This window comes from Lepidothrix coronata, unplaced genomic scaffold (genome assembly GCF_001604755.1).
Source record: "Lepidothrix coronata isolate B3197 unplaced genomic scaffold, Lepidothrix_coronata-1.0 Scaffold186, whole genome shotgun sequence".
Lineage (NCBI taxonomy): Eukaryota > Metazoa > Chordata > Aves > Passeriformes > Pipridae > Lepidothrix > Lepidothrix coronata.
In genome coordinates, this window is record NW_016690366.1 from 343,509 (window position 1) to 367,989 (window position 24,481).

General features: G+C 41.0%; 1 protein-coding gene across 15 annotated transcripts in view; it reads left to right on the forward strand.

Moving 5' to 3' along the window:
• The window catches only part of ATP2B2 (ATPase plasma membrane Ca2+ transporting 2), a 410,039-nt gene that overhangs the window by 191,202 nt on the left and 194,356 nt on the right, over positions 1 to 24,481 (forward strand). The window contains exon 1 of one of the 15 annotated variants that reach the window (XM_017830957.1): positions 15,589 to 15,673. The exons of 13 other annotated variants lie outside the window; for them this stretch is intronic. The gene's annotated coding sequence lies outside the window, so the exon portion shown is untranslated. Of the gene's footprint in view, positions 1 to 15,588; positions 15,674 to 15,765; positions 15,788 to 24,481 lie in introns of those variants that run through there. One more of the 15 variants, XM_017830958.1, reaches the window with a different exon arrangement.

The window sequence follows — 24,481 nt, forward strand, 5'->3', positions numbered from 1 at the left end:
TGAACAAAATAGCATTTAAAATAAGCCTTTTGGGCTGGATGGAAACTGGGTGGTGGCTTCAGTGGCCTCACTCACAGAACTGGTGATGGGGAAGCTCACATGTGTTCATTTGTGGGTGGCTTTGGTTCCAGTGTCAGAGTAAGGTCAGACATGGGCAGCTTGGTTTGAAATGAAGACTCTGATTTTCTGTGTGCTTAACATCTCCCCTGACTCTCTAAATGGAAGGTTGCAACTTCATTGAGCTGCCAGGCAGCAGAGAAATGACCCATCAGCATCTCCCTGTCCTCCCAAACCCGCTGTCTGTGTCAAGGGTGTTCCACCCACAGATCCAGCAATTACGGAGGGAGAACAAACAGTGGGAGTGACACGGGGAGAAGGCAAAGCCTGTGTCAGCTTGGCTACTGCAGCCCCTTCTGAAAATCAGTTCTGGACTTCTGTGCAGCAGGTCACCAGGTAACTCAGACCAAAAGTGGGCATTTGACAGCAGCTTAAGAAGTGCAGAAGATGAATGGGCTTGAAGGACCTAAATTCCACCCCCTCAACATATGAAGTAAAGGGATCCCTGTTGAGATCAGTGCCACAGACACAGCTGCTGGTTGTCTCATCCCTTGGTTCCTGCCACTCCAGCCCCTGTGGGGAAGACATCAAATTCTCATACTTTTGCTTCAGAGTTTACCAAAATTTTCTCTGGAGAGATCCTGTCCTAAGAACAAATCCATTCCCATTTGCCATCTTCTGTTCCCGACTCCCGAATTTTGCTTTTGGCCTAGGTTGATTCTGGGTCTTTGTAGTCAGATCTTTGTGCAGCTGAGTGGGAAAGACCGGGAAGGAGTTTTTGAATAACTTCCCAGATTTGTGTGAGAAACTTCAGTGAAGGGAAACCTGCTCTTGGTTAGCCATGCTGGCAAAGTGACCTAAGTCTACCAGGTACCATCATTGTGCCTTTTTTTTTAAGAGAAAGGAATGAGGTTGTAAACAGCAACATTTCGCCTGTAGTGGCTTCGGTGTTGTCACCTGAATGTATTTAAGGACTGTGAAGGAGAACTTCAGGCACAGGTGTTGTGTTTAAATCCACCAATTTTGGTTTTGATGCACAAAGCAACAGCTTTGTGCAACAGCTGTACCAAAATCAGCATAGGGCGAGAAATGGATGTCCTACTTCTGGCTATTGATTTCCTTGGGAATGTTCTTCTGTTTGTGCCCTTTCTTCATGGTTCCACTTTGTGGTGTGTGTTTGGAAGGTTTCAGCTCCTGACAAGAGGAGTGTACTATGTATTAATGTATAAATAAATGTATTATTTTTCTGGCTGGCTGGCCGAGTTCCCTTCCCAATGTCTTTTTACCCTCAAGTCAGATATTTCTACTTTCAAATTTCATCCTCGATTGACTTTTGGTAATGAAATTAATAATAACAGAATTTAAATATTTTTAGGATTTGTTGTCCCATCTTGTATTAGAGGCTAAAAATATACAGTGAACTCCATGCAGATTTTATATAGAGAAAGGGACTAAACAGACTAGATTTTATTGGGCTGCCGTCAGACTGGGTTTAAATTATGTACTTTTGTTTTTGCAAATAATGGTCAAACTGGCAGAGGGAAATGTAGTGAAAAGAAGTGAAGTGGTGATCTGTCTGCTCATCAAAAGCTGTTGGTTTGCAGGGTTTACAGTCCAGTATTTTTAAAAAATTCAGCAATAGAACTGTTTGCCAGATCACTGTGATTAGGTTTGGAATTACCGACCTTTCCTTCCTAAAGACTCTCTGTTGCCTTTGCAAGCTTATGGGTGGAATATTTTTGCAATCACTGGTATAATTTATGAGGGTTGATAGAGGTTTCAGTCTTTACATGTGTTTTCTCCTCAGTGATTTCTGTTCTCTTCTTAAATGATTTCTAAAGGTATCTCAAGTGAGGATTTCCTGGGTGAGAAGTAGCAGCTATAGTATAACTTTGTACTGTAGTTACTTTTCTGCACCTATGGATGTATAATAACGTTTATGTAGGTGGTTTAACACTTGTGTTTTATTTCTTTTGGGTTCTAAAGAGTTTGGGTTTAGTTGTGACCTCACACTTTGATTTTTCCAAAATTAATTTAAAATTCTGTTTGGTTGGTTTGTTTGGCTTTTTTGTTTTATGTATGAAAATGTAATCACGGAGTTCATACAGGAAATAGAATCATAGAATGGTTTGGGTTGGAAGGAATCTTAAAGATCATCCCACCTCCTACCATGGACAGGAACACCTTCCATAGACCAGGTTGCTCCAAGCCTGGCCTTGAACACTTCTAGGGATGGGGCAGCCACAGCTTCTCTGGGCCACCTGTACCAGGGCCTCCCCACCCTCACAATAAAAAAAAAAAATCTTCCTTGTGTCCAATCAAACCTTCCCTCTTCCAGTTTAAATCCACTGCCCTTTGTCCTGTCACTATGGGGCCTTGGTAAAAAGTCTCTTTGTATTTTTAATAAGCCCACTTTATATATTGAAAGCTGGGTCTTCCTGGAGCCAGAGGATCATAGAATCTGCTGGGTTGGAAGGGACTCCGAGATCATCGAGTCCAACCCTTGATCCAACCCTGCCGTGGTTCCCAGCCCATGGCACTGATGCCACATCCAGTCTCTTTTTAAAAATCTCCAGGGATGGAGAATCCACCACTTCCCTGGGCAGCCCATTCCAATGTCTGACCACCCTCTCTGGAAAGAAATTCTTTCTGATATCCAACCTAAACCTCCCCTGGCACAGCTTAAGACCGAGCCCTCTTGTCTTGCTGATGGTTGGCTGGGAAAAGAGACCAACCCCCCCCGGCTCCCCGCTCCTGTCAGGGAGTTGTAGAGAGTGAGGAGGTCTCCCCTGAGCCTCCTCTTCTCCAGGCTGAACAGCCCCAGCTCCCTCAGCCTCTCCTCATAGGACTTGTGCTTGAGTCCCTTCCCCAGCCTTGTTGCTCTCCTCTGGCCCTGCTCCAGCCCCTCCATGTCCTTCCTGAGCTGAGGGCCCAGAACTGGACACAGCACTCCAGGGGTGGCCTCACCAGCACTGAGTACAGGCCAAGAATCACTTCCCTGGACCTGTTGGCCACACTGTTCCTGATCCAGGTCAGGATCCATTGGCCTTCTTGGCCACCTGGGCACACTCTGGCTCATGTTCAGCTTCCTGTCCATCCCCACTCCCAGCTCCCTTCCTGCCTGGCTGCTCTCCAGCCCCTCTGGCCCAGCCTGTAGCACTGCAGGGGGTTGTTGTGGCCAAAGTACAGGACCCGGCCCTTGGCCTTGTTGAACCTCATCCCGTTGGAATCAGCCCAACTCTCCAGTCTGTCCAGGTCCCACTGCAGAGCCCTCCTGCCTTCCAGCTGATCAACACTCCCCCCAGCTTAGTGTCATCTGCAAATTTGCTGATGATGGACTCAATCCCCTCATCTAAATCATCAATAAAGACATTAAACAGAACTGGGCCCAACACTGATCCCTGGGGACACCGCTGGTGACTGGATCCCAATTGGATGCAGCACCTCTCACCACCACTCTCTGGGCCCGGCCCTCCAGCCAGTTCCTGACCCAGCACAGAGTGCCCCTGTCCAAGCCATGGGCTGCAGCTTTTCCAGGAGAATGCTGTGGGAGACGGTGTCCAAGGCCTTGCTGAAGTCCAGGTAGACACATCCACAGCCTTCTCCTCATCCACCAGGATGCTGCTGCTTTGAAGTATAGAAATATTATCCACAGGAAAAAAACTAAACTGCCTTTAATTTAGAACCTGGATACAGCCTCCATTACAGTGCAGGGGGTGCAGGCATCGGGATGGGTTTTCACGCTGCACCGGTGTGGATGTTGTGAAGTACCAAAATATTGGGTGAAAGAGAAGTGTATTAGATCTATTTGCTTGTTCAGTCAGTAAATGTACCTCTGAGTAGTGGCAACAATTCCTTGAAGTTACAGTGTCTATGGTTACAATTTCCTTGGGACTATAAACAACGGCGACTGAATGGCTTTTCAAGCCAGAAACAAGATCTTTTATTGTGCCTCCATTTCTTAGGAAGGAAGATTGAAACTCAATACTATATTTTAGTTGGAAAAATAGATATAAAAGGTACGTTTGATGTTTCTTCCTGCGAGAACTATGTTCTCAATGGCTAACACATGGAATAGGGGAATATATGTGTCCCCTACATCTAGGAGTTTTAGTATCAATTTTTTAGTTAAAAATGCAAATGAAGCTCCAATGTGGGTTGTGAGTTGTGGCAGAGCAGTTGTAGGCTGTGTGCACTGAGGCCTGGCGAGTGTTGCTGTCCCAGCCCTATTACATAAAGAACGTGTAAGCTGTTTCGGATGCTTAGTACAGCCTAAACTGGATAAACAGGATGCAGTAAACAGATTACTGCAGTGTTTATTGGGAATTCATTCTGATGTGGGAAGTAAAGGAACCATCAGAGGTGTATAAATAGGGTAAAATGAAGAGTTGCTGCGCGGCGTTGAACAGGAGTTAACTGAGCAATAACTGCAAAGAGTTTTCTGCGGAGAAGAAGAAAACAGTCGGCTTTGCTTAAGTACCCATTGAGATAAATATGCTTTCGGTTTGGAAGGTATGTTTTCAGCGCTGGGGATTAAGTGGACTTGGCAGTTCCTTTGAGCTTGACATTGATATTGTAATGAGCTTTAAATAGCTGATTCCCAACTCCTCCTGCTCCCTGTGCCCCTGAGGTCAGCCCCAGGGTCACACTGGATATCAGGGAGGTTGTCTTGCTCAGACACCCGAGGGACACGTCCCCAGGTGACACTCAGACTCCTGAAAAATCTGTCAGTTCATCCTGACTCATTGGAAGTGCTACTAGCTGAGGAGAGAGCGAGGATTACACCACTGCCATCTGTTAGAGGCCTCCCGCTCCCTCCTGGCTGAGGCTTCGGTGTGTGAAGAGGTGGATCAGGTTTCCAGGCAGGATGAGGTCGCAGAACAGGGTGGTGAGATGTGCTTCTGCTCAGTGTGAAAAGCAGGTGACCAGAGCACACAGTCCTTGTGCCATTTCAGTGACCTCCCATTTCCCCGTTTATGTAATGGTGTCATTTCTGAAGGAAAAGCGCAACTTTCTCCTTATGTATTTGCACCATTTCCTTCCAGAGCACCCAAAGTAATTTTAATTTCTGCAATAAGAGTAAGAATGTGGTGGGTTGTGTTCTTTTTGTTTGAGAGAAGCCAACTTGAAAGCACAGAAGCAGAACAGGACTGGTACCTCCAATGTTTAAAAAGGATAAAAACCCCCTCATGTTTATCATACTTGAAGAACATACAGGACCTTGACATTTCTGCAGTGAGATCATTGTGCCTGCTGTGTTTGCAGATCTTCATCAAGAAAATGGGCAGAAGCAACCAAAAAAGAGGAATACTCTGGAAATATTTGAAACCAGATAAAGTAAATGCAGAATCGTTCGAGTTAATGCAGAGAACAAACTTAAACTGAAAATAGCTATTTTCGAAAACTTCTGGCCAAGCATGAGCCAGACCAGGCATTTTTATTCTGAAACAAATCGAAATCATTGCTATTATTCAGGAACAGTAATTCCAGAATAGTAAGTTTGGATCATCCCCAGTGTGGTGAGAAGAGGTGGCTCGGAAGGTCTGTGCTCCCAAGGGAAGGATCAGCAGTAATTTCCCTCTGATACACAGAGAAGTACAAGAGTATTCCAAGAGAGTACCACTTCCTGGGATGCCTGTTTGTCAAAGAAATATTGTGACCTTATTTCTCATCAGTTGTCAGGGAATGGATTAATTTTATAATCTGAATTAGTATCTTATTTCTAATAACTAAGTGACCATTTGGTTACAATGCTGTAACCCATTTATGACACAGATGAGGGATGGGACAACAAAGTCCGTAGGGACATTTTCCCCTGCTGTGAGGAACTTTGGAGTAGCTGGCTGTCAAATTTTCAACTTTTTAAGTAGGACACTAGAATTCCTTTTACAACCATTTCATTTTTTAAGGAGAATCTTGTGCCTGTTCTGCAAAAAAACCCCAAGCCAAGCAAACCTGCACAGCCTGTCAACCTTGGAATCAAAGGGATCTGGAATACTGAATCTAATCTTTACCTGAAGATGATGACTTTCCTGCTGGACTGAGGAGTTTGCACCTCTTTCGTAAATTAAAAATTAAAACTAGAAATAGAAATATTTCAAGCTGTGTGTCACTTATCTGTAATTTACTGTAAATTTGAACTTTTAATGTTTGCCAAGACCCATACAAAAATAACTGCTTTAAACCCGCAACAAAGGAACTTTAAGTCTGTCCCTGGAACAACTCCCTGCAACTGTTCTTGTCAAGAATTCCGGTGAGCACGTTTGCTGGTTTTAAATTTAAAATAGACAAAATTCCATATGTTGTGTGATTTACCCTCAGCAAAATGTAGCTCCTAATGCTGATTGCAAAGGCTGTGTTCTTACAGTTCCTGATCTGAGGAAATAGCAGCAATAACAAATGGTAGTAAAGAGTTGCTTCAAACCTGCGACCCAAATTTCCGTGCTTTGCACGTGTGTGATCGAAGAGGTGACTTTGATATTTAATCTTTCTTTGGAGAGTTTGTCACACTAATAGTTTCTAAAAAATTGCTTTTATTTCCTTGAAAAGCACAGATATGAAACACATGGCACCCAAAGAGCACCCGATGTTTTTTCAGCCACGACTTCCAGGTGGTCGAACCTGTGGTTTTTCCTGTTAAGTTGAGAAGTGACAGTTTCATCTTTGCTATCTCTTTTCTTCCTGTTAGTGTAGAATAAGGAGGGTCGAATATGACAATATTCTCTCTCTGTTTTTTAAGCAGTGTAGGCACAAGGTGGGTGCTGGAAACCAGTCCCCTGTTAAACTGGCACATGTCAGTGAGGAGAGAACTCGCTGCAGTTCTGCATTTCAGTTCTAACATGTAAACTGGTGTGTGAACATGTCCCCAGTTTGCTGAGGGTGCAACACAAACCAGTTTGGGTTTGGTTTTTGCCTAAGTTAGGGGCAAATTGCTGAACCAGAGCCCAAGTAAGAAATTCAGACTCCTATGACCTGAACCAGAAACTTGTCCCATGACCAGTGTAACTCAATCTCAAGTCACATGTCAGGATGGTTTTTTGCATTGTTTTAATAGAGATTTTTTTTTTTTTCCCCCAGACAAACTCAATAGTTTGCAAAGTGGCGGTTTTGTGTTGCGGAGTAAAAACAACGGATCTTTTCAGCACATTTTAAAATCGGTTTCTCTGTGCTAAAATATTCTTTCAATGAAGAAAAGTCCCCCCTGATGCAGGTTAGAATTGTGCAGAGGGTTTCTTTGGGCCATAGTAAGAGAATTTTGGTCAGTTTGTCTCTGTGGAAGTGAACTAGGCCTGTATGAATAGGCCTGAACTGCTTCTCATATTGAGCTTGTGATTCAAACAGGAAAAGATTTCTTCTTCTATACTGTCTCTTCTTCTTTTCGTCCTTTTTGTGTATGAGATTAAATAGAAAAAAACCCATTTATACAGTTCACTGATGTTTGTAAAAACTTTCCATATCAAAGTGACCCACTCATAATTTATGTATAAATTTAAAGATATTTACAAATGTTCTATGCTTAACATAGAACATATGCTTGGTAATGGTAAAGCTTCTACTTTTCAGAACGTATCACTTCAATTTTACGACATCTTAAGCTGTTCTAAAAATCATTTTTGCTGATGTACAAAAGTATAAAATGCTGGACAAAAAGTGAAGGGAATTTTTGAGAATTTCTCCCTTGTGTTTTTGTTAAGTTTGTGAGTATTAACATTTTTTCTCCTTCTACTGGAAACAGATTTTTTTGAGATTCTCAAAATTGTTTTAAAATCACAGTGGTCAGCATTTTCTTTTCTATTTCTAGGTTTTACTTAGATGCTCATGCAACTAATACAAACACGGATTACACTTAATCTGGGGGGATAAATAGGAGCAAAATTAACTGCTTTATTATTATTAACATGTTGAACTTTTAGTCATTAGTATGGAATGGTTACTTTCATATTAATCTCAAATCTCAACAACCAATGGTCACCTTGAGCATTTCTGAAATCCACTGGGTGAAGTGAAAATTAACTTGTTTGTTCATAGTGCTCTTCCTGAAACCTTATTACACACTCTGCTTGTTCCCAAATTCCAACTGTGTGGCAATTGCTGGCAGAAGAGATTGGTTGGGTTTTTACAGAGGCACAGTAATTTCTCATCTTCATTCATGTCCCTTTTCCTGAAGCCAGTTTGAAATGTAAAGACTGACTTTTCTTGTGCTGTAGCATCTTTAGAAGAGCTGATATTTTAATTCTGTGTTAAGTATATATATATATGTATATATATATATTTTCCACTTTATGTTCTCCTGGACCAATAATATTCCAATTTTCAAGCTATGGAGTGGCTTCTATCTTCCACTGGATGGTTTGATGCAAGATAAGACGCAGGCAAGGAATGAAGAATAAATATCTCCTCCTCCTAATTTGCATTAATGTGTCACTGGGGCAGAATATTTCCCCCCAGTCCATTATCTCATTCTCAGTTCAATTCTTGTTTACAAGCCATGGTTTGCAAAGCGGCTCTGGAGAAAGTGTTCTGGGATTTTGGTGTTTGTGGCACAGAGCTGCCATAATAAAGTAGTGCTTGAATGACTGTTTGTGTGAGTGAAACATTCCTAAATTGATGAAGCACTGCCTGCTTTTATAACCTGAGAGATTTCGTCATTTGGATAAGGGCAAATCATTTGTGTTTTTGTGTTCCTGCATCATCTTCTGAAAAAAATCTTTGTGTGTGTGTTTTAGTAGCCTGAAAGGAGAATTCTGCAGGTTACATTTAGCTTTAGAAAGTGCTTTGCCCTAATGGAGGTTATGCAAGATGCTCTTAACCTTCCAGGGTGGCTTCTCCAGGAATTCAGAGAAACAGGCTGTGAAAGCACTGGAATCTTGGGGATCTCTGTAGCCCTTGGTTCTCAGAGAAAAAAAAACAACAAAAAAAGACAAAAATTTCGGTTCTGATGAATTGTATTGAATGATTTTAGTGATGTGCCTGAATTTCAGAGAAACACAATAATTTATTAGGCAGCAGTGACTCTCAGGCTGTAAAATATAAAGGACCACAGTAGGGACACTACTGGTGGTAGTGGTTCTGTCTGACCTGGCAACTGAAGTGCAAAATGTCCCAGTGCTCCCATGCAGAGACTGGTGAGAGCTGGTGTTGTGCTGCACTTGCCAAAGGGTGAGCAGCCCTTAGGCTCCCTGAGCAATTAAATATAAATATTTTAAATAGAACAGTTGCACCACTGAAATAACTGTGAAATGTATTTCCTAGAAACGACATTCACTGAGATGTGTGATTCCCAGGACTAGAACCAGCTGTAAATTCTCTTTTCCTGAACGATTTATTAAGAAGTTTGCCTTAGTTTTTTTATTCTCTGTGTGTGTTTTTTTTCTTCATTAAAACCAGTAAGATTTTTGTCTTATAATGCAACTGGCCCTTCATACCCCAAATAAAGCAGATGTCAAATGATGCAGGCTCTTTTTTTTTTTATGAGCAAACTGCATAATTGGGCACTAAGTAGCTGCTGTTAAAGTTTCTTGGGAGTCATTTGTTTGCGAGTCAGCATTACAGGGCTTATCAGCTTTGTGAGCCCTGTGTCTTCCACACTGTAAGAGCTTTGTGAGGAATCTGAAAGCTTTCAGGAGCTTGCAGGGCTGCAGCTGCTCTGCCAATGGAGGCTGATTCCTGATCCTGGTCTGGGGCAGGAGGTTTTCTCTCAGGTGTCTTGTGTGTCTGTGGTTGTTCCATGCTCAGCCCTTCCGAGCCCTGCTCGTGTATGGATTGTGGAAATAGAGCCCCACTTTGAGGTTCCTGGTAAATAAGTGTGTTATTGATCTAAAGAATCACAAAATATCCTGAGCTGGGTGGGACTCACAAGGATCACCAAAGCCCAGCTCCTGCCCCTGCACCCAAAAATCCCACCATGTCCCCGAGAGTGTTGTCCAATGTGTCCACGTGGTGCTGATCCTGTAGTTGGGATTTGAGTGGGACAGCTTTACCATGGAAATTTTGGGAACTTCCTACTTAACTCATTCCGGAAAGCTTTGTTATCTGGGATTAGTAGTCCTTCTTAAATGAGAGGAGGATATTTTTAAAGCTGTGTTTACATTTTGGTCAAATGTTTGGGACATTCTTATTATAGTTTGTATATTTTCATTGTCATAATTATGGAAAAGCCATGGTGGGGAATGAATTTGGACTGTGAGAACAGTAGCAACAGTACACAAATACAATGTTGAAATCCTGTTCTCTTGGTTAGGACATGTAACACAGCGTGTAATTAAATAATAGTTTTACTGAGGTTGAAAGGGGTTTTGCATCTTGGGCTTCTGCTGTTCTACCTACCTTAAAAAGCAGATGAATAATTTAAAAAGACTGGTTCTCTTGAAAAAGAAAATCTTTTACAAAGACTTAGAAAGCAGAAAACATTTACTTTGAAAACTTTCTTCTCAAGTTGGAATTCTGTTCTTAAGTTGTAAAAAGATTTGTCATGACAAATGCATTTGGATGAATTTAGACTAATAAAGCTACTTGAGAAAATGTTTCATGTGACACAAACCAAACTTTGTTATGGACATTGGACAACCTCACAGATAAAAGAAATGTGTGCAGATCAATAAAATATAACAAAGATACTGTTGGGTCAAATTTTGGGGCCTGGCCTTTATTGAGTTCCAGTTGATAAATCTCTAGAAGTCAGTGGAGCAAAACTGTTTTGTGTTGGTTACTCACCTCAGTTTATGGCAAAACCCCATTCTGCCAGTGCCCTATTTTTCTGTAACACGGAATAGAATCATGGAATGGTTTGGGTTGGAAGAGACCTTAAAGATCATCTCATTCCACCTTCATGCTACGGGCAGTGACACCTTCCAGGTTGCTCAGAGCTCCAGTCAGTCTGGCCTTGAACACTTCCAGGGATGGGGCAGCCCCAATTTCTCTGGATAACCCATGTATTGGCTCAGTTCCCAGCTGCCACAGGGAGAAGGGGAGACTGCTGACCTGCCTTTCTGCCTGTCCTCAAACAGCATCAGAGAAGAGGCTGTTGCTGAAGGAGGCCAGTTAGTGGGTACCTCCAACTTTGGGGGCACCATTTATGATGTCAAATATACTCAGCCTGAATAAAGAAATAGGATTGGCAACATCTGGGCTTGTACATTAGTTTGCATTATAACGATGGTCATCCCTGTATTATAGTTTTTTTGCAATTATCTTTAAAATCTGGAGTCACAATGACTGCCTTGCACTTATCACTCCCCTTTGGGGGCAGTAACGTGACACCTTCATAAAATATTACTGCTCAGTTGCTATCTTTATGTCTGAAAAATGTGCTGCAGGGGAATGTCTTGGATACTGCTGCAGCAGCACAAAAAATCTGTGGAGTTGAGTTTGTTTTTACCTTTCAGTAGACGAGGTCGAATTTCCTTTACCCACGCAGGTTCTGGAGCACATTTTTTAGGGGAGATATCTGTGAAATCCTGAGGTACAGCAGGTTATTAAATGCAGAGCTGGGAGGTGAGTTTTCATCTGGTCACCAGCTTATGGGGTGCTCACCTCATAGCTTTTTTCATAATTTATAGTTCTTACACCTTTTCAACTCTGCTTCCAGAGGATTGGTGAAGCAAAATTGGTGAGAAGATGAGAAAAGGAAGGTCTGATGTAAAGGTCACCCCTGAAACTGTAACAGATACAATTGTATTGATTGAATCAAACCCACTTCTTTATTTCAGACTTCTGGTAGACAGTTTTTGTTTAAAAATAGTTTCTTTTAGGAGTTCTTTTAAATGAGCAGTTTTATTCTTGAATTTGAAATGACATTGCTAAATTTATGGAAAAACAGGTAAAGGGTGGCCTACTTTTTCTATTACACTTTTCCCATTTCATTGCTTCCTAGTTTTTTCATTAATTTAGTCCTTATCTACTTTTCTTTTTCCATGAGATTGTAGATTTTAAAATGTTGCTAAAAATTGCTTTCTGATTTCCTATAGAGAAAAATCCAGTTCAGAAGCCAAAAGCTTTGTATGGCTTGAGAAACAAGTGGTGTTTGTGCCCTTCCCCCAAGCAACAGGAAAGACCTCCCCAGATACCTCCCATCACCTCCATTCTTCCTTATTCATGCCTTGAAATTACACTCTCTCCTTTAATCTTGTATCTATGCCTTGATACAATGATTTGTCATATTGTATGGATTTTTTCTATCTTATCTAAGGTAGAACTCATCAAAGAAATAACAATCTGGTGCTACTGTTATGGATTTCCTAAAAGCTCCTTGGACAAGAAACAATGTTCTGTCTGTTCCCAGAGTTATCTAGGCCAGTAAATTAGATTTATGTACAGGAAAAGATGTCTATGTCTGCCTAACAAAGACAATTTCTATAATGTAATGTGATAAAAATATTCAGTTACTTGGAGTTTCAAGCAAGTTGTAGAGCAGTGGCAAAAGTGACTTTTCCAAAGTAAATCCTTTGCTAAAGGAATATCTTTCCTGAAGTAATACCTTGATATTTCCTAAAGTAAAATTTCTAAGTGACTTTGCTGAAGTAGTATCTTTAAGTGACTTTCCTAAAGTCATATCATGGAGTGATCTTGAAAGTCCCTTTCCTACCCTGTGAACTGAACTTCTCTCCTTTTGCCTCTCTAACTTTTAAGCACTCCCCTCTCCAACTGATTTTTTTTTTTGCTCTATAAATTTAGATAAAACAATTTCAGAGTTATTCAGGAGGGAAAGTGTCATAAAGGTAACATAAATAAGTTCCTTTAATTCTTAAACTAAGCCTCCTCTGCTCAGGTCGAGAATGGCTGCTTGTGAACACTTGCATTCTCAAAAATAGGAATTGTATAAAAAGTGTTTATTTGTATAAAAGTTTAAGTGCCAACAGTGTCTGCTTTGAAGTGACACTTACCTGGGCTGGAGCAGCCACTGATGGGCTCTTCCTCCCATTACCTCCAAGCACTCATTGTTCCCAGCTATGGACACAGTGGAATTTTTGGCCGTGCTTGGTGCACTCTGTACTTGTGCAGGTCACGGTGCCATTTGAATAATTGTCTCAGATACTTACTGGCTACTTTTTTGCCTGCTGTACAATATGTGCAAATCCTCCATAAATCAGAGTTGCTCTTCGGTTAAGCCAGTTAGAAATGAGCTGGAAGCGTGGCTGTGTGCTGCTGGTGTGAGTGGAGTTTCTTGTGCAAGCACGGAATGACTTGCTGAGCCAACTGCTGTGGTTAAGGGAGTAAAGTTAGAGACTGGACTGGAGTGTGAGTAGCTGTGAGATAGAATTGTGAGTATATTCCAGGATGCACCTCTGTTTATGATGCTTAATCAAATCAGTGTCAAATACTTGGAGGACACCAGTAAAACATGTGCTTAATGTGTATTTTAGTTCTGCCAAGGCAGACTGGCTCTGACATTCTGGGTTTATAAAGATACCCAGCAACTCATCACATTTTCAGGGCTTTCTTGCTCAAGTTCTTGGTTGGACGGGAAATATGAATAAAAATCCATAATTTTTAAATATGCATCAAGCAGATCTTTAGCATATTTATCACTTTCACTAAAGAAATGAGTCATTTCACTAACAGCAATTGCTTCTCAGGACTTAAGAAAAATACTTTGTGGAGGTTGCACATACTGCCTTCATGTTAAGGTATAACTTTATTTTATTTTGGATAATTTGCATGCTCTGAATGTACTTTTCAACAAGTCGTAGAGTGCCATATGTTCTTTCTGTAATATTTCAAAATTCCTTAGTTACTTAGATTTTAATCATTTATTTTAATAGTTGGGTGAAGGCACCTCTAATATTTTTGAGTCTCTTTTTGCACTCACAAAACTTAGAATACGGGACCATTAGTTTCTTCACCTGAAGGGTCTGTACATGTGAAATACTGCTTTAGGTTCTGATCAGTCAAGAGTGCATAAACTTGTAGAATTTGATCTTCTAAAACTCCAACAATACTTATTTTTAATGCCACAGTATTTAGACTGTATCACAAGTCTTTATTAGGCTTATAGGAGAAAATGTTGTGCTTTACAGATACGAAGATGTAAAGGATTCAGCATTTAATTTCACGACTTTTTCGTGGTGTGACAATGATAAACATAATTTTCCCCACTAAAATATAGTAGCTTTTACTGAGATAATTTGAGAATAACTAAAAAAGCAGCACTAAATCTTTCTTACTTTTAGATCTTATAATTAGAATTTTATAATTATTTTCTTCTCCTAATCAAAATTCTGCCTTTTCTTGATGAGATAAAATGTTTGCCTGTGGGAAAGTTCAGTGCCTGATGTTAAGGCAGTGTGATGTGGGGGTTCTGTAAAGCTGAACCTCTCCTGGCTCCTGCAGGTACACTCAGCAGTTTTGTTGCTCAGGTACATTCTGATGTGAGGAGAAACAAGGAATTAAATGATGGATGTTCAGGACACACAGAGCCAATATGAACTTGGAGAGTAGGTGTATATATATCCGTCTATAGATTCTCTTTCCCATAAAAATGTTGGTTTGGATTGTTCCATGTGTTGCTACTGCTTGTCCCAGTTATTTTTTTGTGGACCTTTTCTCAAACTGAAGCCAGTAAGAACTCTCTTTCCCTTTTTTCTACTCCTTCAATTCCTCCAATTTTTAAGTTGAGAATAATAGATCAATATATTTGTGTTCTTTATGGAAAAAACCCTGTTACAGTTCAATTTGGGCAAGTTTCAAAAAAAATAAACGTCTAGGCTTACATAGTGTCCAAACCTCTGAAGAGAAGCTGAAAAGTAGGAACACCGACTTTGCTGCCTCCCTTCTTTTGTGATGTTTTGGTGGTTGAGGGGTTCAGTGAGGGAGGCAGGGATTCAGTTTTGTCTTCTGCTTGATCCCATTTAGTCCACTACCTCTTATTTTCCCGAAAATTTCCATAACAGATAATTTTCCTGGTGTTCCGGGTTTGATGTGAAGACTTTCTTTGCTCTTCTTCTTTCTTGTGTTTCACGTACAGTAGTTAAATAAATAGGTGAAAATGAGTGGCAGGGGATGGAACTCTGATAGCTTCCTGTCTTTTCAGCAGCATTTCCTAAGAGCGGTTTTTCAAAGTCATTATTTCTGGTTTCAGTGCTTCCAACTTCAGTGGCTCTTGTTTTGCTTAGTTTTGCACATGCTTACATTTGTTCTGTGCGTGGAGAGCTGTCTTGTCTCTGGCACAATAGCCTGAGGTGTGCGCAAAGCCCAGGCTTTATTTTCTTGAGTAGGCACGACGCATTAAAAAATTAGGAGCACAGGAACTGACATGGCAAATGAATCCACTTTCTTTGCTGTCTTCTGCTGCAAACTAGTGAATTCTGCCAGGGCCGGTTCAAATTACCTAGAATGGAAAACTGCAGAACTGTCAGAAATAGCATCTTATTTTTTCAGAATTTGTTACTAAAGGACAGCATCTCCCTGCTGGTGCTCCCTCCTCCTTGTCGTGCGTTCCCTGTGCCCTGTGTTCAGCACTCAGGAGCTCAGAGCTGCTCCTGCCTTTCTTCCCAGAGTGTTGTGTGCAGTCAGCTGGGAAGGGGAGAAGGGACAGAGGGATCCAGAGGGGGTGGAGAGAAGGAGGAAAGGTGTGTCTCTTCTGACACACGTTCAGAGCACTCTGGAGGTGTAGTCTTAGGTGAGTACATCATACCATGGTCATTTGTGCCTCCTTGTAACGGGGAGCTGGGTCTCACTTGCATAATTTATCTGCTGGTTCAGTAACACAATCCCAGTGGTTGGAGAATTTCAGGTATGGGAGATGAATGCTTTTAATGGTGACTTTCTTGCTGTGCTTGGCTGTGCATCAGGATTATTGGATGTTCTGAGGGAAGGTACACAAGCGGTGTGGACACTGAGTAATAAGCTGGGTTCCTTTTAAGGCAGATCTGTGGGTTTGTGAGAGAGAGAATGTCCCTTATTAATTCGCAGAGCCAGAAGGCAAATGATAATTGCCTTGAAAACGTTCCCTACATTGTAATTTTGGACAGTATGGTAATAGAAATGATTCGTTATAATAGAGCTATGTATGTAAAACCCCCTGAACTATTACTGTTTTTACGGAATTTATTACCTAGTGTTGATGTTGTACCTGAAATATTAATCAGCTGCTTATATATTCTCTTTAACAATTATCACTGAACATACTTTTTAGTCAATTGCAAATGCAATGCTTTGGGATGAATTTCGTAGACAACAGTAAATGTTTGATACCACTGGAAATATTTGCAAAGAAAATAAGCAGCTTACTAATGAACTTTCTAAAAGAATGCTTATACTTTGCATAGATTTCTGTATTGAAAATGTGCATCCTTTCTATTTAAACATAATCTTTTAAAAGTGCATTCAGTGCCCTGTCAGAATTTCACATGCACTGCTGTTTCATTCTTTTCTTGCTTTCAGACCTATATAATAGCTGTGAATTTTATTTGTCTTTAACTTGAGCTTAGGCACCATAAGAACAGTATTCAAATATTTATTTGGGAGGTTAGAATATTTCTGAACTAACTTATCCTGTTAAATGAGTGAAATCAGACTAAATACTTTAGTAGAGAATAGAATTCATCTCTATTCCTGCTTCTTATCAAAAGTAGTAAGGAAAATAGATTACAGTAGTATTTTTGATAAAATACATCAACATTCTGCAAGTTTTCATGTTTTATGAAGTCAAATTTTGGTTATGCTTGAATTTTGAATAGATTTGCTGTGCAGTTGTAGCTGAAATTCAAATGGTACTGAATGTCTGGATGGGGTGATATATTTGGATTTGCAAATGCTTAAATGAATTTTAGAACTTCTTCGGAAGAATTAGCTGAAAAGGGATTCTCAAAAAGACTTTGTTTTGGAAGGATTCAAGTTGCATGTGGAATATTGGCAGCCAATCTGCCATTCATCAATCTACCTGAGCTTTTTTTCATCCCCTGCAGAGAGACAATCCATACTTTTTAAAATGTTCCTATGTGGGCAAGTCTGTGAACCTGAATTCTGCCTGAAAATACCCAGAGTTCGTAAAGCATGGTTATATAACTGGTGTTGCATAATAATGCATTTAATGATATTCTAATAGGAGTTTACTTTTATCACTGTTTCTTTAGGAGAAAAGGTTGCAGGGATGTGACTAATTACCCTCCTTCTTTAAGGTTATCAGCTGTCCTCATTTTCAAGGACATCCCTTGCTAACAGGGACAACCCTGGAATCTTGGAGGCTTTATTGAAAATGGGGCAATGTTCTAATTTCAGAAAAAAATCCCATTTCAACCAGAAATCTGAGCAGCTCCAGAGCCTCCCGTGGGCTCTGAGGGCATCACATCTGGCTGGAGTAGGACCAGCCCTGGGTACCTTTCCTCTTGGGAGGAAAAGATGTGGAATACAGAGGTGCTGCAGCAGCCAGAAATCCCACTGCTGGAACAGGCAGCAGGACAGATGCAACAATCCTCCTAGTTTTAGATATAAACCAAAATAATTTTGTCCTCAGTTTTTCCTTTCTGTAACTTCCCTGTGGCTACAGAACTCCCAACAAGTCATGGGAATGGGTCAGCCAAATCGGGTTCATTGTCCCGTTCCACTTGAATGGAAAGACCAGGCAGCAAATGCTGGAGCGTTGGAAGGAATTTTCACAGAGGTTGAAGCTAAATTTAAAGGAGGAACAGCTCTCTGCACTCTCTGTTCTCAGACAGTTGTCAAAAGAAAAAAGTGGGTTTAAGAAGCGCTCAGATTTGTTTGACGACTTTGTTATCTCTGTGCTTGAACTCGGGATATTTTAAATGTGTTTTAAAATAAGGAAGTCCTGGGATTATATAAGAGGTTAGCCAAGTACAACATAGGGAAAGATGCGGGAAGGATTAAAACCTGAATTCACTCTGGATTTTAAATGTGTGCTAAGGCATCTCTGAGTGTTTATGTATCCAAAGGTGTTTCCTGTGGAAGAGGTCACTGATACCTCAGTTCTGCCCCTCTGAAACAGGAATGCCTATAAGGTCATTCCTGGATTTCACTGAGGTTTCCTATACTTGAGAAAATCTTGTATAAATTATGTATTTTATTGGAATGAAAACTTCCTAATTTTCCTAGCACAGAGACCTTAACAAATTTGAGGGCTTTAAGAGAAAACTCTTAAAATATAAACTCCTTGACTTTTCTCAAAATGGCCTTCATGGCATCTGGGATTTCTGCATCTTGGTTTCCAGAGCTGCCCAGGTCAGCATCTCTCCTGTAGATGTAAAAGGCTCAGTATGGTATTTAAATACACAGTCGTCACATTCAGCCTTGTAATCCAATGTGTAAGTTAAATAGGAAACTACATGCATTTTTCATGTATGGAGGTGTGTCAGGACACATGGGAGACTTTTCCTTTATTTCCTTTCCTTTGGTGTTTTAAAATGTATCACAAGCACATACCTGGTGTTTGTCTCTGTGTAAGAGCAACAATGATTTTGAACATAAACAATTCTAGTTACTGTAGCTTTATTTTGTAACAACGTCAATACTTGGTGTCAATTTATCAACAGCTGAATGGGTTTAAAAGAATGTAGTTTTTTATTTATGGCAGCTGACTCTTACCTGGGTAAGTGACAGTTCTAGTGTTCCATTACTTCCCCTTCTGTCATTTTGCAGTATAAAATTTCATGCATCTGCCAGCTCAGTTTCTCTGCTTTGCTGGAAAGATTTCGTGCACTCCCACTTCTTGTAATTAGAATAATGATGCAAAAATTTCTCAAGGTTAAGAAAACTGCTGGAACCACAAAATTGAACACGAACAAGCTGCAATTGCCTGGTTTCTTGTGTGAAAATCTGAAACTCCCAAAGAATTTTGATAGTTTTTGTGGGGAATGCACTCTTAGGATCAAGGGAAGTGTCAGTTCTTAACAGATGCTGATCACCAAGGACTGAGCTTTCAGCTGAGGTGAAGGGATGATTTTGCTCAAGTTGGAGCTGATGTGCACCAGTAAAAGCATATGTGGAACTATTTTTAAGCTATTATTTAAGTTGTAAAAATCAGCTGAAAAGTGTTTGCCATTTCTTTAGTAATTAAATAAGGATCACTTCAATGATAATGCACCGTGTAGATTAAGTCCTTCAGTTCTCATTGCTGCTGATGGGATTTGTAAGTGCTGCAAAATCCATATGCATTGTAACAGAAAACTTGTTTGAGGGTGCCTTAGAAAGCTGTTCACTCTTTCTTTCTGAAACTTTGGGTGACTTTAAGTTACCCAAATCCGGTCTTAATTGGATTTGCCTTTCAGAGAGCACTGCTCTAGGCTTCAGAGCTGTTTGATCTGAACGCACAGAGGTGTTTGGTTAGCAGGGTGTAAATACTGCTCATATTTGGACAGCATGGCCACAGGACTCGGTGCCTGACAAGTCTGGCAATATATCCGAGAGGCAGGAGTGAGGATGTTTGTTTCTAGCCCAGGATGGCAGGAGGAAGCCTTGCTGCAGAGCAGTATCGGGAGCTTTTCTTCCATCTGAATTACACGGAGAAGGCCTGTGTCAATTCTAGCCTTTTTCTGTCTCCTCTCTTGGGCTACAGACATTTGGAAAAGGTTTAAGGGCATCTCCTGCTCTCTATAGACACTTTCCTGACTCCTTCATTCTCCAGTTTTCCTGCTTGCCTATCTTTCCTGACGTGGTATGACAGCAGTGCCTCCACTGGGGCCTTTTCCACAAACCCCATCTCCAAGGGTGCTGGAGTTGCCCAGCTGCTGCCCAACTGCTGGGCATGAGGTAATGCTGGGAGACATTTAAGAGCTAAATTAAAATCCTCTCCCAGGCTAAGAGATGCCACCACTTGTTCTCTGTGCTGCCACCTGCCTCCCTGTTGCTTTTTCTAGATGTGTGCTGATTTGATTTTGGTTAAACATCACAGTGAATGACTTCATGTACAAGTTCTCTCTTTACTGATATTGTGGTCCCACTGAAGTACTAATTGATTTGGTCCTCTGTTTTTCCACCACTGAACATGATTCCTACCCACTTTGTAGGACCTTTCCCCAGCAGAGCCCTTCTGCATAAATTGCAGCCTTTAGAAAGTTGGTTGAATTGTTAATTTTTGAACGCTTCTCTGATTTTCTTTTTCTGTCTGTATATGCCTTTACCAAAGCCTCATTTTTCAAACTGTGTTTATGAAACAAGGGTAGAGGTGATTAATAATCTGCTGCTGTCTTGCTTTGATCCTGAATGGTCATGTTCAGTTTTAGGTATTGCATTGTCTTGTATAATATAAAACTTCCAATACAGCAGAAGTTAATATTGCTTTAAGTATTTTGGGGAATTATGCAACCTGCTAAAGCTAGTAAATAATTATTTTTTTTCCCTGACAATCAAACTTAATTCTTTTTAGCAAGGCTATCTTGATAGTACTGTGAATAGAGATTTGTAAATGCACCAAGCTCCTTCATTGATGTGACTCAAGTCCTTTAATTCCAATATTTTGTGGACTGAAGGAAAAAAAGTTTTTAAAACAATCTCTTTTATGTGGCTAATCCTATATATAAGAAATGCAGTTAATCTGTATTTGCAGCATTTGACCTTGAGTTTCAAATGTGTTTCTGAAAATACACTCCGGGATTAGTTTTTATTAATATGAATGGGCAGAATTTATGTAAACTTTTTTTTCCCCTACAGTGCCAATATGAAAACTTATTTTTCATTCTGGAAATGAAGTTCTGTTCCCAATGAGTTTGGCAAATTACACCCAAACTCTTCATTTACTCTTAGCAGTAGTGTATAAGGGGTGGCATTATGTAAGCAATGAGAGCAATCTGGAATGGCAGGTGCAACTCAACTGCTGTTTCAGAGATGCTTGAGCCAAAATATGGCCATTAAACTCTTTAATAATTGTCATCTTCACCCTTTTTAACTTCCTTGCTCCGTTTAAAACTTGTAAAGTTGCATCTGGAGTGTGGTGACCAGTCTGCCCCATGTAGGACAGACACTGGTGACTGGAGGAAGTCCAGTAAAGGGCCACAAAGGTAGGAGAGGCTGAGTGTGCTGGGGTTCTTCAATCTGGAGAAGAGATGGCTTAGGTGGATGTGGTTTTATTCTTTTCTTCAGTTATCTATTGAGTATCCAGTGGAGGGTTATAGAAGAAGGAAAAGTCCGATTCATCTCTGAGCTTCACAGTAAATGCATTTGAGGTAACAGGTATGAGCTGCAGCAAGGGGAATTCTGGTCAAATATAAATAACTTTCTCACCAGGAGGATGTTCCAGCATGGGAACAGTGGCCCAGACAGGGTGGGAATCTCCATCCTTGGGGATGTTCAGAGCTCAGCTGGGCACGACCCCGAGCGAGCTGTTCCACATTTGAAGCTGGCACTGAGTTGGACTATATGATCTTCAAAGGTCCTTTCCAACCTAAATCACCCCATAGTTTTGTTAAGAATATTTGAAAAAAAAAACCCCAAACCCAAAAAAGAGATGTTTGATTTGAAGTTAGTTTTCAAAGAAGAAATTCAGGGAAGCCTGAGCCTGTGTTTTTGTGAGTCCTGTTCAACTCTTGGTCTGATGGGACCTCTATGAGTGTTGTGCCACAGAGCCAGTTGGTTCTCTGGCAGTCTTGGAACACTGATTTGAAAGGGCAGTTCATGCTTAGCTGTTGTTATGGGTTGTTATGCCTTCCATGTGGTCGACTCGCTGTTCTTTCTGAAGTTTTTACATTTTTACATGATGAATCTGTGGTTTTCTGGTGTTTAAATTGACAAGTAGAATTTATACAGGTAAGAGCAAAGTTGCAGAAACAGGGGAAAAGGGTGAAAGCAGCACAGTCCTGTCCTGTGTAGGGAACTCAAAAAATGTTACAAGTGTAGTCCCTGAATTCTTTGCCTTCAGACATTTTAATGGAGTTGCTTCTAAGAGTGACAAATGACCTGCCCCAAATTCCTAGATGGGTTTTCCATTTACTGTGTGGAATCATGTAAAAGTTAGGGTAATAAGAAAAAAATGTTGACTTCATCTTGACTGCTTGACTCCATGTGCAGTTTGACACTTGTTGCTGCAGTGTTATTACGGTGGTTCTTAATTAATGTGTTAAAGCACCTTTCCTGCAAGTGTCACCTTCCATCAGGTGAGTTCTGCTGCAGTGGGATTAATGAGGGATGCACCATAAAATATTAAACAATACCTCTGATAATCATCTTGATAATGATCTGTATCTGTGGATAAAGAGGAAAATGAGCTATGATGCAACTTAATGCTCAATTAACGTGAAGGTGGAACTGCTAAAAAACAGGGTGGGCTGACTAAGGTCACAAGGATAAAAAGTAGTAGGTAACTACTATTTCCTTTCTTGTTAACAGGAAAATTGGTAAGGGAAGTCTCACTATAATTCTGGGGCCTTACAGGTGTCACTTCATCCTTCAGAGGCCTTAGTGGATAGGATGGACAGGCAGAGCAGAGGGGGAGTTCAGCCAGCCCAGGTCAGAGGGGTCAGAGTGCTGGGTGAGTCTGGAGTAAGAGCTCTGACAGCCAAGAGGCTTCTGTCCTCATGTGGAGGCGGTGAGGAAGAATTAAAACAAATCTTTGCTTACAGAGGCAACTTGCTGGCAGAGCGAGATGTTTTTTAACAAGTCACAGAATCACAGAGTCATTTAGGTTGGAAAAGACCTCTGAGATCATTGAGTCCAACCTATGACTGAACACCAACAGGTCAACTAGACCAGAGCACACATCCAGTCTTTCCTTAAACACCTCTAGGAATGGTGACTCCACCACCTCCCTGGGCAGCCCTTTCCAATGTTTAACAACCCTTTCTGTGAAGAAATTCCTCCTGAAGTCCTTCAGTACAGCTCCTTTCATTGCTATTGTGGTGTTTGCAAATGTACATTACATAATGGTCTTTCCTTCTGTTCTGTTCCTGTTAGATAAGTGATTTGATTTTGAGTTTTGACCCTTATTTGAAGGGTTATTTTCCTAGGGTTCCTTTACAATATTTTATTCTTAATGGATTTGCAGGTACCTGAGGTGGACTTTAGTTCTTGTTCCTAATGCATCAGCTAAGATGTTACAGAACCCTTGTCTACAAAGGGAAGCTTTCTTGATATGAAGTTACAGGTTAATGCACTGCTAAAAAAATGATCTTGTGTCTAAAGTGCCTCAGAAGGTTAACTGTGGGAGAGAATTTTTAACAATTAGAGTCAGTTCCCCGTAAGAGGGAGGCAAAACTCTGAGGCTATAATCCAAAAAGGAAGTCTATGCAATTTAAATAAGAATCTGGGGATAAGACACAGAAAGTTGTGAAGATCAGTAATGCTGAGTGAATTATTTAGCAAGTCAGGGGAAATAAAAAGATTATAGAGACAAGAAGTAGAACTAGAGTTCGAAATGTGTCTCCATCAGCAAGTCATTTGGTGCATTAGAGGCAGATCAATAGCTTGAAGCAGTCGGTGTTGAGGCCTCTGTGTCTGTGGAGGTTTCATGTGGGACTAGATTCAGTCTGTGCCTGTGGGCTGAAAGTGCTCCCTATATGGGACTGGAAGCTTTCCAAAGGCCCCTGATTGTTTCTGATCTGTATGTGCCCAATGCTTTTGGTGTGAACCTGCAGCAGGGCCTCTGCTTTGCCTTTTCCAAAAGAAATCTAGTTCCTGAGCCCCACAGCTGCTCCCCAAACAGAGCTATCAGACAGAAACAGCGACGGGTGGAGGAGTTACTTCAAAACTGCAGCGTTGCTCAAAACCAAAATGTGAATGTAGGGCACAGCAATGTCATCTGGCTGTGAAGCCTGTTGTAAAAATATATCATCTTATCCTCTGCTGGAGAAGCAGAGGTCCTTCTCTCTTAAAGTGGAATTTATCAAAATGAACTATATTGGGTTAAATCCATTTTCTTTGAAGTTGATAGTAAAGCTTCAACTGATGTAAATGGGAGTAGAATTAGGCCAACACTGATCACTTAAGGGAAATCAAAATCTAGGCTAGAGAAAAGGCAAAGATCAGCTCTGCACAGATACAGAAATAGTTCCTGTGTGCTGTTCCACTGGTGGCTCCTGTGTGCTTTAGTATGAGATGGAGGGCTCATTTCTAGGGCAAATGTCACCGAAATTGTTGTACTAAGTGTAACCAGGAACCAAGTTAGTGGTTACTGGCTGGGGGATGCTGGTGTTGTGCAGATCCAGCTGCAGCACAGCTCTTCTCTCTGTGGACATTTTGCTTTCAGACGTGGCCAGACCTGTGAAATGCTGCATGTGTGACAGGCCTTGAGGAGCCCTTTGCTACCACTAAGAATTTACTCTCTGTGTTATTGCTCTTTGGACTTTCCTGACAACTTGTGAGGACCACTGATTCAGACTTAAATACCTTGGGATTTGTAGTGCTGAGATACTAAACAGCTTAAGTGCAAATGGACTGAAAGTCTTCAGCAAATGGATATACCAGCAGTGTCACTCCACTTTCTCCTGTGCCATCTGTGTTCAGGTCTCTGCAGGAGGATGCCACCTGCAAGCTGCCTGTTTTT